The following is a 19,221-nucleotide window of genomic DNA, read 5'->3' as shown; positions in this document are numbered from 1 at the left end:
CTTCCTTTTGTTAAGTTGTATGAGTTCCTTATATATTTTGGATATTAACCCTTTATTACATGTATCATTGCCAAATATGTTCTCCCATACAGTGGGCTCTCTTTTCATTTTGTTGATGGTTTCTGCTCTCTCCATTTTTTTATAAAGTTCCCATAAAATATAGCCTCACCTTCTTAGTTTCTTATAGAACTATCTTCCAGATAACTTGATAAAAGCTACCCCCTAGTCTAAGTCAGAAAACATTTGAGTGACAGCTCAAATAAGCTATTCAAAAAGTCCCTTCCCACTGATTATAAATTACTGTTCCAAGGACGTAGTTAAGGCATCTTGATCTCTCCCTATTCCTCAGTATCATTACACTTTATGTATGCCCCTCCCTCGCCCCACATCAACCCACACAGTCTTGCACAACACTTACTGGGGAATTTTAGTCTCCTTATCTTGAGGACTGATCAACATTCTAAATTCTCTTTACCATAATCTCAGGTCACCTATCAAGTTCATGTGTAGCCCAGCTGGCATGGCTCAGTGGTTGAGCACCTACCTGGGAACCAGGAGGTCATGGTTCGATTCCCAGTCAGGGTACATGCCTGGGTTGCGGGCTCAATCCCCAGTAGGAGACATGCAGGAGGCCGCCAATCAATGATTCTCTCTCATCATTAATGTTTCTCTCTCTCTCTCCCTCTCCCTTACTCTCTGAAATCAATAAAAAATATATATTTTTTTTAAAAAAGTTCATGTGTAAATAGAGATCTGAAGCCTTTTTGGGATATGCTAAGGCTCTTGAGTGGGTATTACAGATTAGCCTCTTTCTAGGGCTACATAAGACTTTCTCGACTCTGTACTTTTCCTGCTGTTTCCATGTTAGTGATTCTTACATCGTGGCCAAAGGACCATCGACATCAAAATCGCAGGTAAACTTGTTAAAAACTCAGGTTCCTCACATTAGCTGAGTCATAATTGCTGGGATTTAGGCTCAATTTTTGAATTTTGGTAAGATCTTCTTCCTATGAAAATTTGAAAATTACTCTTCTACATCATTTGAAATCTACATTGTTTTGAAACAAGCATGAACTACATTAATAAGCATTATGTGTCTATCTGACCAAACAAATTGTTGGTAACTACTACAGTGACATTTAACATAAAATCCTGTATACCGTCCTTTATTATTTAAAATATGCTCTTGCTATTACTAAGATGAAGATGTCTGTAGGCAAGACAAATCTGGTCTCAGGAGCCAAGGAAAGCAAGTCAATTTTCTCCCTATAAAACCAAAAGAATTGGTAGAGATATAGAAGTGAAGCCAAACAGCATATGGGAGTATCCTAGTGGTTAGTGCATGAGCCAGGGCTCAAATCCCAGTATGGACACTAATTAGCTGTGTGATCTTCAATTTTCTTAACCAGTCTGTGCCTTGATTTTCTCAGCTGCAAGGTTTAGATACTAATACTGATCTCACAGATTTGTTGTAAATATTGAGAACATGTAGGTAAGGCATTGAGTACAGTACATAGTAAGCATGCTTTTAAAAGCTATTATTCCCTAATCAACAAAAAACAAGTACCCACAAGGATGTGGAGAAAAGGGAACCCTAGTGCACTGCTGGTGGGAATGCAGAATGGTGCAGCCACTGTGGAAAACAGTATGGAGTTTCCTTTAAAAATTAAAAATGGAACTGCCGTTTTACCCAGCAATCTCACTTCTGGGAATATATCATAAGAATCCCAAAAAGCACCAATCAGAAAGACTAAGTGCATCCCTATGTTTATAGCAGTGTCATTTAAAATAGCCAAGATCTGGAAACAGTCCAAGTGCCCATCAGTAGATGAGGGAATAAAAAGGCTGTTATACATTTACACAAAGAAATACTATGCAGCTGTAAAAAAAAAAAAAAAAAAAAAAAAAAAAAAAAAAAAAACCTTTTTTTTTAAAAAAAAAAAATGCAGGGTTAAAAAAAAAAAAAAAAAAAAGGAAGGACCTCTTATCTTTTGCAACAGCATGAAATGGACCTGGAGATTATTATGCTAAGCAAAATAAGCCAGACAGTGAAAGACTAATCTCACACAATCTCACTTATATGTGGAATCTAATGAGCAAGATAATCTGACAAACAAAATCGGTCCAGAGGCATGGATGCATGGAACAGACTGACAGACCTCGGGGGGCGGAGAGGGGCGTTAGGAAGAGATTAACCAAAGAACATATATGCATATATGCATAGCCCACAGACAATAGTATGGTAAAGGCCTGGGGTGGGGCAGAGGCTGGGAGGAGGGGGGGAAAGGGGAGGGAAATTGGAGAACTTATGCAATACTGTCAACAATAAATACATAAATAAATGTTTAAAAAGCTGTTATTCCCAGATGAAAACCATTCCTGGTAAATTCTGAAATAAACCAAATAGCTCTTCTGTGAATAAAGTCTTCAAGGTGATTAATGAGTTACTGGTCAGATGCCATTTGCCTTCTTTTCAGATACATGGATACTTCAATAGTGTGATCTGCAAAGCACCACTGAGCAAGACCAAACAACCAGATGTTTTACCAGACAACTCCAGGCCTCGGAAAGAGACTAAGGAAAGGATGCTATAGAGCCTCCAAAGGTGGGACAGAATCACTCAATAAGTAGTGATGGGATATATGTGCCATATATATCTGTTCACTGTTCAAAGCCAAGAGCATGGGGACCAATGGACAAAAACTCTTCCCTGTGGAGCTCATACTCTAGTGCATGGAAGCAGACAATAAGCAACTAAATTAGTAAAATATAAAATATACACTATCTCTTATGGTGAAATGTGCTATAAAGAAAAATAAAGCGAAGAATGGGAACACACTGAGCTGGAGGGGATAAGTCTGTGGAGATACAGCAGAAAGATCTATGCGTTACTCCACCAATATAATCTCCCCTTGCCCTAGCTCCACAATTGAAACGGGTGACCACACCACTACTTAATACTCAGTAACTATTTCTTGAATGAATGCCCTGCCTCAATAGGAAACCAAAATCTTAGAAAATTAAGCAACCTTTACGCACCTGTTTCAACTAAATGATAACAGTACCTGGTACATTTAAACACTCAATAGTTGTTGCATAAATCAATGGCTCAGCAAATAAGTGAAACGACTCCAGGCTTTGGGGAAGAATGATTCCAGCTTCATCCACAAAGCCAGGTCGCTCTATAATGATCATAACCTTTATAATAAGAATAACAATACATTCCTGATTGCTCACCCACATATGGCCTCCTCCTAAGCACTTTATGTGGGTTATCAGTTGAACCTTTCAACAATATTGGAGGTGCAAGGGAGGAATTGGCCAGTAAAGGACCTGTGGAAGCCTTCTGGGTTGAGTAGTGCCCTTTCCTGTTGAGAAGTGCATCCCTATCAGCCAATGAGTTGAGTCCTGAGTACACTTCAGAGCAGTAATTCTAATTACCAATCAATCAATGCTCTTCAAATTGTCAGACACAGATGCTCACATCTTTCCACCCAGCTGCCAGTCTGTTCTTGGCAAAGCACTGTTTCCTATAACCCTCCAGTCCAGCCTCAGAACATTTGAATGTCTTTACCCTTTCAGTCATTCTCTTGCTGTCACCGCACTCACTGTGTCCAAAGTTCTAGGTGCAATGAGAGGAGTCTGCTCTCCAGGAGTCTACAAACAGACCCAGAGAGAAGGATCAACCCTTTTAAGTGAAACAAAGTAGAGCCATGCACTTGCCCCAGGGTGCAAACAACAGGTGCAAAGAGGAAACTGAAGACTTTGACTGACACATTTGGAGGCTAATTTTTCTTTCCATTATGGAGAACCATTGAAAAGAGTGATGACAGAGAGCGATACCTGCGGATCGGAATGGGCAGCTACAGAGCATGAGCACCATCGGCAGCTGCCTACCAAGGGAAAGCCAGTAGACAAGGCCAGTAGAGCCATGCCTGTAGAGCCACGCCTACAGAGCCCACGCCTGCCCTGCTGGATCCCATTTTGAAGATTTAAGAGCTGAAAAGCAGCACTGATTTACAGAAGGCTGCAGCTACTGAAAACCCACGCCGTAATTAAGAAAAAGAGGATTTGATTTACCAAGAAAAACAAATGTCTTCAAAGGTAGTGCTGTGACAAGTTCTGGGAGCAATCAGTGCCCACTTCATACTTTTTTCCTCTTTACAAGGAAGAGGCAGCAATTAGAGAGGAAGCAGTGACTCACAGAGGAACAAAGGGGCCGCATGACCCTGTGCCAGACGTGGTCCAAGTTTGAATGCTAACCTGATGGTGTTGCACCTCTGCTTGAACCCTGCAGCGACCTCCCACTCTTCTTTAAATAAAGCCCAAACTCCTTCACCTGGCCCCAAAACACTTGCAAAATCTGGTCTTTTCCCTGGCTTTATTTTACCATTCCCTCTTCCCTTCATCCATTCTGAACTTCTCTCAGGACCTCACAGGGGCTCAATTTCCTGTAGCCATTGAGTCACTGCATGGAACACACTTCCCCTTCTTCCCATCTTTGACTGGCACCTATTCATTCTTCAGCTCTTGGCTTAAACATCATTTCCTCATAGACACGTTCCTTTCCCTGGTCTAGGTTACATCCCCTTGCTCTGTTCTCATAACTCCCCTATATTTTCTCTCTCATAATACTCCTCAGCTTTATAATTAGTATTGATTGATTTACCAATCTTCCCTGCTAAATAGTAAACCTCCTGAGGGCAGAGACCTTTGTAGGTGTTCATAAAACACCTGTTTAATTAATCAAACGATTGAGTTGAATCAAAATATGTTGTGTGATTCTAGGTCCTCCTTTTTCCTTGAATTCTAACATGTAAGAAAAGGAACATTAGGCAACATCTCAAGAGAGAAGAAAAAGGACAATTCTTGCCCGTGTGGCCCAGCAGTTTAGGCTTTAGGATCCTCTCATGCCTTTCCTCATTAGCATGCCCCCCGCCCCCCGCCACCACCACCACCACCAAAAGAAATGTCCTATAGAATTACTTTACTCTCTGCCAGCTGCCCCCTGCACCTATAAAATGTTATCTTTCCTCTTTTTAATTTATTCTCACTTTCATTCATTCAACAAACATTTACAAAGCAACTCCTATGTGCCAGGCACTGACACTTTAAAAGTTTTGTTTTCAATAATTTGCAGTTGATGGTTTAGGACAGTGGTCAGCAAACTCATTAGTCAACAGAGCCAAATATCAACAGTACAACGATTGAAATTTCTTTTGAGAGCCAAATTTTTTAAACTTAAACTATATAGGTAGGTACATTGTTATTAACTTAATTAGGGTACTCCTAAGGCTTAGGAAGAGCCACACTAAAGGGGCCAAAGAGCCGCATGTGGCCCAACGAGCCACAGTTTGCCAACCATGGTGCTAGGGCAAGGTCCCTTCTGTCTCTACTATTCCTTTTTTGTTTGTTTGTTTATAAGATTCTTCTATTATCTATCTATCTATCTATCAATCATCTATACATGTATTAATGTTAATATTTTTGGTAAAATACATATGCACAAGATAAAAATATTCTAACAATAAAAAAAGATACACAGTGAAAAAATAAGTTTCTACCCACCCTTGCCACTCAGCACTCTAGTTTCTGCCTCACCCTAATCACTCTTAACAGTCTATTGCGGAAACCGACTTCTGCGCATGGGCCACGAAGTTTCAATCGCACTCTATTAGCACCCGCACGTGGTATTTTGTGGAAGAGCCACATTCAAGGGGCCAAAGAGCCGCATGTGGCTCGAGAGCCGCGGTTTGCCGACCACTGGTTTAGGAAGTGACTGTAGTCAAAATGCAAAAATAAGCAAGATTTTTTTTTATCTCAGGGGTAAAAAGATTGATAGTCAGAAATATATTTAGTGAAACCTCAACAAAAAAGTTAGGAATCTTTGAGTTGATGGTAATAGAAAAACAAATTTGAATTGGTTTAAACCCATAATTTAATTGGCTCAAAAGTTTTTTTAAAGGCCTGTTAGAGGTTGTTTCAGGCATGGTTTGTTCCAGAGCACCAGAGTCCCCAGACCCTGGCTTCTTAGGGATTCTCTGGGCTCTACTCAGCTTCCCTTATGGCGGCAGTGATTCCAGATCCCTCCTCAACTACACCAGAGGAGAAGCTCGTCCGCCTCTCACAAAACACACAAGGAGCCTCCTTCTTCCCCCAGCCCCCAGCAAAAGGAACTTCCTTCCTCTCAGTGGCCTGAATTGGGCCAGTACCCATTCTGGAACCAGTTGCCTCAGCCAAGAAGTGGGACACACAGGTTGGTTCAAACCAGTCAGGATCTACCTTTGGAGCCAGAAATGGTGTCCATTCCACGCTGGCTTGGAACTGAGCAAAGTAGAACATACCCCTAAAGGAGGGAAGCCACAGGCTATTGGAGAAATGAAAAAATTGATACCAAAGAAGCAATCAGCAATGCCCATTAGACAGGCGAGTCTACTTTTCCAAAGCAGCACTCTAGTTTTCCCACCTCGTGAAAAAGTACCACCACTCCCGTGCAGTTCACCAAGTCTTAGGTGAGAAAGAATTAGAGAGACAAAGCCTGACCAACTCCCTTGTATTAGAACAGGTAAGGCTGGGAAACCTGAAGTAAGCTGCCCCAGGCTACACATGTAGTTAATGGCACTGAAAAAAACATAACCCAGGTGTTTTTATTTTTGATCTAACATTCCTTCTCATATGTCAATGCTACACAATCGGGGCAAAATCAGACCAGGTGATGCGTCACTTCTGTTATTCTCTAAACATAGAGTTTATTTGCAGAGAGGATATGTTTGTTGGGTTTGTGAGGAAGGGGGGGTGGGTAAGAAAGAGTAAAAGAATGGAAAAAGAGGAACAATTTAATATATATATATTTTTAAGTTTTGTTTTAACTCACACAACTTGCTAACACATGTTTGGATCCTAAAAACAGGAACTTTCCTCAGAGCTGAGAAAATGTGACACTGGGCTTTGCTAATAAGACTCCATGTAGGAACAACAAGTAGGCTGATAAGTGCTGGTCCCACAGCTGCAGGTCCTTTGGGGAAAAGACAGTAGTGTTTCAGGCCTGCCAGGTAAGGCTCATTTGTAATGGCTTTGACTTGAGAAAGGACTCCTCAGGGTAGAGAGAAAGGGCTCCCGCTGGTCCATTGTTAATAATCAAAGAGCAACCTGTGCCCTGAGGGCTGTGAACTCTCCTCCAGGTCACAGGACTAAATTTCATTTTTCAGGGCAGACCAGCTATGAAGGGCCAGCTGTAGGTGTGAAAAGACTGGGTAATAGACAACCAAAGGTGCCCTCCCAGAGCCTGGCAGGTCTCCCATTAGTGTTCACACCTCCTCTAGGTCTGAGAGCCCATTGGAACAGCCCACTCAGAGGTGTTTATCTTAAACCATTATCTATCATTAGTAGCTCAGCAGGAATTAATTTAATTAAACTTTTGCTCACTCCGCTCCCCTGCCCAGATTCCTCCCAATCTCCCTCCCTCTCCCAGCCTTCCTCTGTCCTGTGGTCCAAATTCACTTTCTAAACATAAGTTGAATTGTGTAATTCCACTGCTTTAAACAGTTTGACAAATCCAACTGTTTATAGACTAAACCCTGCCTTGTTAACATGATCCACGAGGTCCACCATGTGTCCTGCGCTCTCACCCACCCGACCACTGAGGCTGCCTCCCAAGCCACCTTCACTTTCAGGCCTCCCCTGGCTCTGGCCCCTTTCTCTACCTGGAACGACCTTCACTGCCTCACTCACAAGTGTGAACCTACAAAGCTCACTTCTGTATAATTGTTTTGCTCAACTTCAACCTTTACATAAATGAAATAAATAAAGCAAACACTATACCTCTTCCGTGGTTAAAAAGGTGTTTTTTTAAAAAAAAAAAAAAAAGCCAGATTTAGAAGAAATTCTAAAGTTTGCTTGAGTTTTCATGGGGAAAAAGGGTGTTTTAACCATCATAATAATATTTCCCATTTATTAAGGACCAATTATGTGCCAAGCACTGTACTAGTTTTATGTCTTTCTTCTAATCCTCACAGCCATCCTTTCAAGAAACTGAGGCTCAAGCAAGTCCAGGAACTTTCCCAAACTGATACAGCTAGAAAGTGGAAGAGTTGAGATAACTGGGGTGGACTCCAAGGCCCATTGTCTTTCTACTGCACAGCACATCCGGGAAATAGTGATCACCACGTCCTCAGTTTTGCCAGTGCTGTTACTAGAGCACACTATTCCCTGAAAGACGTTCATATCACTTGGAAATTTCCAATGGATTCAAAAATTTGTAAGAAGGAGAATTTTTTCTGGAGGAATCAGGGAATGGGGTGCCGATGGGTGTGCAGGGAGAGCTGTTAGGAGAATTTTTCTGCCCAACAGCAGTGTTCATTCCTCTGTTCAACTCGATGGTACTAAACAGAGAGCAGTATGACCTCTGGGCATTTTAATGGTGCTTTCTCTTTGGAGAATCTCAATTCTATATAATAGAATAGGAAAACACATCACTGAGCGAACTGCCACATGGTGGCTCATCCTAACAAGGCTTTATGGCTGAGCTTCTCTACTTTCTGTGTCTGTTTGAAAGATCCCTGGCCCTTTTGTTAATTGCAAGGACTGCTCTCAGGGTGGGCAGTTGATGACCAGCCCTCGTTAAAGAGTTCTTAGGGCCAGGCTGGCCAGAACATCCGCACGGCTTCCAGGCAACGGTGAAGGATCCCGAGAATTAATTAATTGATGCCAATGGGAGTTGTATGCTTGGAATGAGGACACCACAAAGGCTGGAAGTAGACACAGCCCAGCCACAAACCTCACACTTCCTGGTACTCGGCTGCTGTGAGGAGCAGTGATGAGAGCATTGGGGTTGGTCATTTCTGTCATTCTCTAAACATAGAGTTTATTTGCAGAGAGGATATATCTGGGTCTATGGGACCTTGGATCTTGCTAATCTCTCTGAGACTAATTCCTCAGCTGTAAATGAGAAGAATAATCCCTGCACTACTTATTACAGAGGTATTTGTGAGGCTCAGATGAGGTATTTGTAATTCGAGAGCTCCATAAAGACTGTAACTAGATTTAATGCCCCCCTGGAGCACTCCTATAGCAATCTGTGCTCCCCCAACACGCAGTCATATTTTGCAGTTATTACTTCTTCGTCTATCTTCCTCTTCTTGGCTGTATATACCATAAGGACAGGATCTATTGCTCACCACTGTTTCCCAGTATCTATCACAGTGCTGGGCATGTGGTTGATCTGTAATAAATATTTGTGAGATGAATGAATAGATGATGAATACAGTCCTATATAGTGTTCATTTCTTTTGTGAAAATGTATGCCACAGAAAAATATGCCCCCATGTCATCATCACTGTCTTAAAATAGATCAGCTATTGGCAATTTTGTTTCACTTTATAAATGTTGTTTCAAACACAGTGGTATCTTCCTTCTGAAACAAAATAAACTGGTGAACAAAATAGGACCAGAGACATGGATACATGGAACAGACTGGCAGACCTCAGAGGAGAGAAAGGGAAGGGGGGACTGGAAGAGATTAGCCAAAGAGCATATATGCATATATGTATAGCCCATGGACACAAACAACAATGTGTTGAAGGCCAGGCGGGGGCTGGGGGGACTAGGTGGAGGGGGACAAAGGGAAGAGGAAATGGGGGACATCTGTAATAGTGTCAACAACAAAAAAAGAAGTGTATGTCCAAAGAAAATAAGACATGTCCAAATGAAAATTAGACAAAAAACACAGTAATACCATTTCTTTTTATATATTTTTTTTTATTGATTTCCAAGAGGAAGGGAGAGGGAGAGATAGAAACATCAATTATGGGAGAGAATCATTGATCAGCTGCCTCTTGCACACCCCCAACTGGGGAACAAGCCCGCAACTCAGACATGTGCCCTTGACTGGAATTGAACCCGGAACCCTTCAGTCCACAGGCCGACACTCTATCCACTGAGCCAAACTGGCTAGGGCAATACCATTTCTAGTTAGTTCTTTATATTTCAACTAGAAGCCCGGCCCATGAAATTCGTGCACAGGTATGGTTCCTAGGCCTAGCCTGCGACCAAGGCCATCTTCCCCGGCTACTGGCAGCTGGCCTCGCCTCCTGCCACCACCCACCCAGGTTCCCAGTTTGCCATTGGGCAATTGGAGCCTGATAGCCAGGGGGGAGGGACCGAGAGATCAGCTGGTCCCGGCCACTCATGGCCCCACCCTCGACACAGGTCGCCCTCTGTGTGTGGAGCAACTGATGGGGTGGGGGGCCTTGGCTTGGCACTGCCCGCATCCCCCGCCACCCACCCCCAGGTCCCCATTCGCCATCAGGCGATCGGAGCCTGCCAGCCGGGGAAAATGGACCCAGAGGTGGTCAGTGCACCTCATAGTGACTGGTCGAGCAGTCATTCTGGTCATTCTGCCATTATGGTCGCTGGGCTTTTATTACATAGGATCTTTTCAAAGAACTGACCTCTGGGATAATTCCCAACATTCTAAAACTGCAAGTTTTTCTATTTTGTGGCTTGTGGACTACTTAGTATGACCAGATGGGCTATTCTAAATGTAAACTCAGTCGTGTAAAACCCCAGACTTTCTTTTGTGGAGGAATGACTGTTTCCTGAAAGCTCTAAGAACCAGAAGTAGACATTATGAGAGGAAGAGTGTGGAGGAGGGGGAAGAGGTGGATCTGAGGATGCCTCTGTAGATCCCAATAAAACATTTTGTGGAAATACAGAGTCAGACTCAAAATTTAAAGATGGGCTCTATCATTTACTAAGATTTGCATGCAATGAGAAGACATTGGAAGGCAAACGTGCAGCACAGGTTTAATTCCCCAATACTTTTAGTACCTTGAAATTACAAATGTTCTTCTACCTCCTTTTATGTGGGACAAATATGCAGATTAATCTAATAACTTGAGCAAACCACCATGGGTTTCTTCTGACAGTGATTTTTCACTGTGATGGGTCTACAGGATGGACCTGAAGACAAGGGCATCATATGACACAGGGAAACTTGGGACACATGGCAAGAAAGGGTCAAGTGACGTCTTTATCACTATTGAGAAGGGGAAGCAGGAGAAGGGGAAATAGTGAAAATAGTAAGGTGGGAGGTCTAATAAAAAAGGCTTCCTGATCTAATAGCAGCAATTGATCAACTGGTGCACCCTACAATAATTGAGTTTGAAAAGATAGATTATAAAATTCCTTAATTGTATCTAATACCTCCCTTAAAAAAAATTATCCTATATAATAAAAGTCCAGCTACTGAACAGCGGAATGACCAGAATGACCAGCCAACCAGTTGCAATGACGCACACTGACACCGGAGGCAAACGCTCAACACAGGAGCTGCCCCCTGGTGGTCAGTGCACTATCACAGTGGGAGTGCCGCTCAGCTGACTGGGATGAGCAGCTGCTCCCGCTGCAAACCCCAGGCTGACAGGCAGGAACCTGGACTGTGGTTGTCACCTCCTCTCCCCAGGCTCCTCCTCCTCACTCCCTGCCACCACCTCCGGACACCCGCAGGCCGTGCAGCGCCACCACCGCTGAGCTCACAGAGCTGACCCTGGAGGCTGGGAGGCAGGTTTCTGGTCACCACGGGACTGAGGCCTACTCCGCCGCCTCTCAGTGCTATTGTCCCTGGACCTGGCCCCAACCGGGTCCCCTGAAGAGGCAAGTGCTCTGGCTCCATGGAAGATGCTGGACCAGGGAGCAGCCACTCAGAGGGCAGGTCCACAGCCACTTGGCTGACCGGGATGAGCGGCACTTCCACAGCGGGCCAATCCCCACAGGCTACGACCCCCACCAGTGGACAAATCCTGTGCACTGGGTCTCTAGTTATAAATAAAAGTGTCCTGGCATTCATTATCCAACAAGTAATTCTGAGATTAAAGCGGAATGTCACTTACCTGCTAAAAGTTCATTTTAAGCCTTTATCTGGAATTAAAGCCTGTGGTAGACACTTTGGGGAGTATAATAGACACTAAAAGTTAGCCCCCAGTATCTATTCTCCCCTGAGCACAAGACAATGAAAAATAAAGACTACATTTCCCAGATTCCCTTGCAGTTTAGGTATGCCCCTGTGGCTAAGTTCTACCAATGGGGTATAAATAGAAGAATTGCCTTAGCAGTTTCCAGGAACCTTCCCTAAGAGGGAGTTGGTACCTCTCCTTGGCCCCTATCTTTCTTCTTTTTGCCTCCTGCAACAAAGATGCTGCCACCTAGAGGCTGAAGACCACATTCTTGGGATGGAGGAGCAGTGAGCCCAAAGGAGCCTATAGCCCTGAAGACTTTTAGAGTGAGTCAAAACTTCAGCCCTCAACTGCTGACCTTCTGACTTACATGAGAGACAACCACTTCTATCTTGATGAAACCACTATTATTTGGAGGTTTTCTGTTATTGCTGAACCTAAGCCTGTTATTGCTGAACCTAAGTCTCATTGATACAGAGGTTTGTATAATAAGAAACAGTCCTCAACTCTAAGAAGTTTCATAAACTTGAGAAGAATATGAGTGGTATATGCATAACTACAAATTTGTACAAAGCATTAAATTATGAATGTCTCAAGATTAAAATATTATCATTGAGGATGGGAACAATTTTTTTGAAAAGGTGTCACTTCTCTTAGGAGAAAATTAGGGAAAGAATCATGGCTCAGGTGACATTTGAGGTTGGCCCTAAAATAAGAATTGAATTTTGAAACATGAAAATGGGGAGAAGGACAAATAATAATAATATTTTAATCTTGTGACATTCATAATTTAATGCTTTATACAAATTTAGAGTTATGCATTATGCTGATTACAGTGTAAAGTGTTTCCACCTGGCTATAAAACATGTGGTGTTCCTGGTCTGCTAATAGAAGACACCTGGATTCCCACATTGGCTTCCACACTTATCAGTTCTGATATCACATATTAGGTAGCCTCTGGAAAACTTCACTGTACATACATTTGAAAATGAGGCCCTGGCCGGATAGCTCAGTTGGTTAGAGCATCATCCAGATACGCCAAGGTTGTGAGTTGAATCCCCAGTCAGGGCACATATAAGAATCAACCAATGAATACATAAATAAGTGGAACAGAAAAAAATAATGTTTCTCTCTAAAAATAAAAATTAAAAAAAAGAAAAAATGAGAGTGAAAATAACAAAAAGTAACATCTTACTATTATTACGAAAACAATTTTCACTTTGTAGACACCCTGAGAGGCTCTCAGAACCCCTCAGGGTCCCATGACTACACTTTGAGAACCACTGAACTAGAATATAAATTCAGCGAAGGCAGAGATTATGTTTAATTCTCTGTTATATTCCAAGCACCTAGACCTGGCCTATAGTAAGCACTTAAAAATACTCATTAAATAAATGTATGAACCTGAGGCCATATTATGAAAGACACTGAGTGCCAGGCTAAGGAGTTTGGAATTGACTTAGTAGACCCTGGGGAGTCAGTAGAGGTATTTGAGCAGGAGAATGTAATCATCTGAGTAATCTGACCAACAAGGAAGATGGGTTGGAAAAAAGGGCAACTTTGAGACAGAGGTACCAAGTAGGATGCTCTTGATCTAATCCCAGTAAAAAAAATAGTGAGATTGTGAAGTAGGACAGAAACCGTTCCAACAGATAGAAGACAGAAGTGAGAAACCACTGGCCACAGTGTATTAGCCCTCGCTCGGAAATCCATGAATAGAAAAGACAGATTTACCGTCTGTGTGATCTTTGCCAAGTTAATCAACTCCTGTTCAATTACACTTTGATCAACAAAAACATAAAATGTTGTATTAAATATGGATTGTCATTTTCTTTTTAACTACTCTTAAGGTAATTTACAGATGATAGAGTTGTATCACCAAAATATTAATTTTAAATTTCACAAAATCTTAATTCCTTATTGCTAAATATTCCTGCACTTACTGATGCTGACCAGTCATTAACTAGGCTCCTTAAAAGTAAAATTAGAGAATCAATGATAAACTTCAATGTTAGTTAAAATATTTTCTTGGAAAAAAGGTAATTGTCATTTATTAAGGAGGCTTTTTTAACTTATTTAAATCTCAAGCAATCCCTATGATGTAATTTGTCTTTTTTCCAGATGTTGCTAATCAGGAGATATTTCTCAAGGTCACACACTTTGGATTAAGTAATAGTCAGGAGTCTGAAACAGATATGTCTGCTTCCAAAACCTATGGTCTTCCCAGTGCATAACACTACCTCAAAGAAATTGAGATACTTTTCAAATTTGGATATGCGTTATCAATATGAAAGTCTGCATTGACAAGAAGAAAAATATGGCATATGTGGAATCAAACTAATTACATCCTAAGTTATATCAGAAAACATTAGACTCTGTAAGGTTAACTTGGCAGGGAAAATGACTATATTCAGGTAATTAAAATGTATAGGAAACTATGGGCCAAAGCGGAGGAAAATAAGGAAGTTGGAAAATTTTGAGGGAAACAGGAAAAAAAATAAGATCATCATCTCATCTTATTTTCAAACCTGAGCCTCCCACTGAGAAAGAAACAGGCTCTGTTCATCATTGCTTTGTTCATTTTTGGCTGAAGCAAATTAAGTTCATCCACTCTGGGGTAAATGGGATGCACTCTGAGGTAGTTAGCAAGTCAACAGAGGCACAAGCAGTACTGCTAATGAAAATTATTCCAGCTGCCTGACTCAGACGTCAGCTGAGATTTCATCTCCCTCTGGTCATTTGGTTGAAAGGATTTCATGATTTTCAAGAGAGCATTTAAAGTTTGTATTTCACCTTAAGAAAAGAAAGGATGCATTTGTTCTCTGCTTCAAATCAGAAATGTGCTTGACTTTGTAAAGATTGCATAGAGAGAACTTGTATTCTCTTAAAAATTATTCCTCATTGCATTCCTCTTCTGTTCAATTTCCCAGTCATTGTTCGAAGGCCCACTCGGCAACCTTTGCGTATCTACTTCTATGGTAATATATTCTAAAATTAGAACCTCAGAGCTTATCATTCTTTTACAGTATGCGGAGATATATCAGTAAATCTCTGACTACTATTTATTTATCCAGTAAAATTTGCTTGAGAATCGACTATGCGCCCAGCAGTGTGTCGGATCCTAGGGATTCAAAAATGGATCAATCAAGTCCTTACCTTCAAAGTGGTCACTGTTTAGTGGGAAGATAGACAGGTGTTCACATTATCAACAATATGAGCAGCTGTTATGTTCCAGGTGTTCAGATTAGATGCTGGGGATGCAAAGATAAAAATCAACTCCTCACCAAAATGGTAATACTGTCCATGTAAAGCAAAGATCAATTCAAAAGAAAAAATAGTTCAAAAATCAGAAGTAAATGAGCATTCTGAAATTAGCTCCATGGAAATGAAATCTGGGATAAACCTATGCCTTTGGAAATGGGTTGAAAGAGCGTGAAGAAGGTAGTCAGGAAGACAGAAAATGCGAAGGAAAGATAAGCAATACCCCGGAAGCTCTGCCTGGTGAGTTAGCAGCCTGACAGTGTCCCCATCTGGCTTTGAGGAAGCAGGCCAACCAAGGTCACTGTGTTTTCCTTAGAGATTTTTTCCATGAGTTGCATTAATGCCACAAGATTAGCAGACTGTTTACATGACAATCAAGCCTGTGTATTGAGGTTGGGGATGGAGGGAAAGGTGGTTAGCAGCTGAGTGTAAAATTTTCCTAACATAACTGTTCTGGTAAGAAATACTAACTGCTTTTTGGACACATCCTTTTACCCATTTACTTTTATTCCAACCCAGAACCACTCTTTATATTTACAGTACTAAGCTTTGGGGTTTATAGTGACTTCCACTAATTTCACTTGAGTAACACTCCTAATTAGTATAAGCACAAGTCCTTTATTTTATCAGAAACACTGCCAAGTTCAGCTTTCCCCCCTGAGCCAGGGGAAACTTAATTAACATTTTGTTAATTTCTAGAACTGCTTCAATTTGTCCTTCTGTGGGGTTTCCACCCCCTCAGGGGAGGGGGTGAAATGTTCATAGACAAAGAATTTAGTAGGTGAGGTATAAAAATTAACAGGAAACTAATCCAATTCTCAGGATGATTCAGGAAACTAAACTGTTTTTGGAAATTATTGTGGCAGGTTGTATATGAAATATTAACCCATATATAACAGGGGGAGGGGAGTCATGAGATAGCCTGCAATCCCTTTGTCTACCCTGTGGCTCCCACCACTTCTTTAAACTAATCCTGGCCTCTGCTGCCCCCAGAAAATCTAAACCATATTTGAAATGCAAATAGGAACAAAAGAAGTTAATGTTTAGCCTTTAAGCTTCCAGGACTGAGACCCTTACATAAGCAGTAGATTTGGAAGACTGCTTAACCAGCCATCTCTTCCATCCCTCCCCCGGCCCCCAATGGAGAGGGCAAATAAAATCTTTGTGGATTGGAGGGGGAAACAAGAATGTGGAGAAAAAGCAATAGAATTAGAAATGATTTGAGGGTCTTGTTCTTTGTCCACTCCAGCCAGGGACTTGCGGGATGAAAGGGAGGTGGTTCTCCCTTTAAGCTTAGGAATCCCAGACAGACCTCAGGGAGAAGCCCACAGCCCTGCTGGCCCTCAGCCACAGAAAGGAATGGTGGACTGCTTGGCAGGGCTGGAAAGAGCCCTGAGTTTCCTCTCAGTCCCTGGGAGACACAGCAGAGGATCTGAAATTCGCTTGCCCCAGACTCCAAGAGAGACGCAGAAGTTAGCAGAGAGAACCACAGCCCTGAGAGCCCTGCAGTGTTCTGAGATGTTCCCCACCACCCAACTTGTGTCTGCCCTGTAGACTCTCCTCCCCTTGAGTGGGATAGCATTTGTGAGAATGATGAGAGATTTTACAACTGTGTTAGGTTATCTTACATGGCAAGTGGAGGAAATGTGAAGATGGGATTAAGAGGCCTACTCAGTTGACTTTGCGTTAATCAAGAGGGAGATTATCCTGGGTGAGCTGGCCTTTAGAAGGTCTTCCCTGTAGGGAGAGATTGGAAGTGAAGTAGATTCCTCTACTGGCCTTGAAGAAGCAAACACCCTAGTTGTGAGGAGGGCCTGTGAGAGGACCACATGGCAAGGAAATGAGGGTGTCACTAGAAGCTGAGTGGTTCTTGGCTGACACCTAGGGAAAAAAAAATGAGGACCTCAAACATATAACCACAAGGAAATGAATTCTACCTCAAAAGAGAGGAAACAAAAATTATAAATATGTAAAAAGTTGTTCTATCTCATTAGTAATTAGCAAAATGCATTAACACCACACTGAGATTTTATTTTACACCAAACAGATTGGTAAACATTAAAAGGCCTGGCAATAACAAGGTGGTAAAGGATGTGAAGGAATGGGGATTCTCATAAACTGCTAGTGGGAGTATATATAAGCCCTGGAGAGCAATTCAGTATTGATAGGTTTGGGGGAACAGATAGTGCATTTGTGTTTTCACTAGTTTTGAGGGGGCCCTGAGCAAAAAAGTCTCTGCTGCAGCCACTATGGAAACCAGGATGGAGGCTCCTCAAAGAAGTAAAACCAGAACAACCATATGATCCAGCAATTTCACTTTTGGATGTTTATCCAGGCCTGAAACACAGGGATTTGACTGAGTTAGGTGATAGGCACTATGCTATCTTTACATACATCATCTCATTTAATCTTGTCAACCCTATGAAGAAGAGGTTATTATCTCCATAGTACAGATGAGAAAAGTAAGATTCAAAAATTTATGTAACTAATCAAGAATGATCTAGCTAAGTAAATAGTGGGTTGGGATTCATACCCAAGTCTGTCCAACTTCAATACCAATACCAAGCTCTTTCCACTATACTGCTAAGTCATACTATACTAGCCTTAAAAATTGAGCTCTACCACGCATATTTAATATTCTTGAGACAATGAAAAACATATCTTCAAAATAGAAGACACTTGGACTAAGAAAAAGTAAGGCCTAGTAAATAAATGGGGGGAAATCCTTTGGTCAAAGGAATTTGATTACAGTTAAGATAGACATAGCAATGCAAAATATTCTAAGTCTGGATGAATTGAATTAATGATGGTGTAACATGTTAATGAATTATAGTAAGATTTTAAAATAATTAGGAAAATCAGACTTGCTTTTATAAGAATCTCTGATTTTTTTTAATGACACTATTTGAACAAAGAGAACACTACACAAGAACTGCGAGTTAATTATAAAATTGTAATAGATTTTACTCTCTGCTTTTTCAAGCACACAAACTATTTCAGCAGTTGTTGTGAATATTAAATAACCCAGGTCAGAAGTTTCTAGCACACAAATAACTGTACGACACAAAATGTTCTCCTACAATCAGATTACTGAGCAAGATTAATTGAAGAAAGCATTTTCACTTTCAGATAATCTTCAAGTATTTAACTGTTTCCTTGATCAAGTGACAGATAATAGTACAGACAAAATGTACATGGTGGGAAGGAAGACTGATGTGGTTTTTGCTGTTGTTTTTGTGGGATTTTATTTTTTAATATATTTTTATTGATTTCAGAGAGAAAGAGAGAGGGATAGAGAGATAGAAGCATCAATGATGAGAATAATTGATCGGCTGTTTTCTGCATGCCCCACACTGGGAATTGAGCCCGAAACCCAGGCATGTGCCCTGACCAGGAATCAAACCATGAAACCATGACCTCCTGGTTCATAGGTCAACACTCAACCACTGAGTCACACTGGCCTGGTTAAATATATATATACTAGAGGCCCGGTGCACAAAAATTTGTGCACTCGGGGGGGAGAGGGGGTCCCTCAGCCCGGCCTGTGCCCTCTCGCAGTCTGGGACCCCTCAGGAGATAATGACCTGCTGGCTTAGGCCTGCTCCCGGGTGGCAGAGGGCACGCCCAATCCCTAGGTGCAGCCCCTGGTCGGGCTCAGAGCAGGGTCGATAGGGAAGTTGCCGTGCCACCCCGTCATGCACAGAGCAGGGCCGATCAGGGGGGTTGGGGCTCCGTACCCTGTCACACACAGAGCAGGGCCCATCAGGGGGGTTGGGGCACCGCCCCCTGTCACACACAGAGCAGGGCGGATCAGGGGGTTGGGGCGCTGCACCCTGTCACACTCAGGGCAGGGCCAATGGGGAGGTTATGGTTCTACCCCGTCTCACACAGAGCAGGGCCCGTGGGGGGGTTGGGGCGCCGCCCTCTATCACCCACAGAGCAGGGCCGATCAGGGGGTTGAGGAGCTCCCCCCTGTCACGCACAGAGCAGGGCCAATCAGGGGGTTGGG

The sequence above is a fragment of the Myotis brandtii genome, unplaced genomic scaffold (assembly GCF_000412655.1).
Source record: "Myotis brandtii unplaced genomic scaffold, ASM41265v1 scaffold36, whole genome shotgun sequence".
In the NCBI taxonomy this organism is placed as follows: Eukaryota; Metazoa; Chordata; class Mammalia; order Chiroptera; family Vespertilionidae; genus Myotis; species Myotis brandtii.
This window is presented reverse-complemented; position numbering follows the sequence as displayed.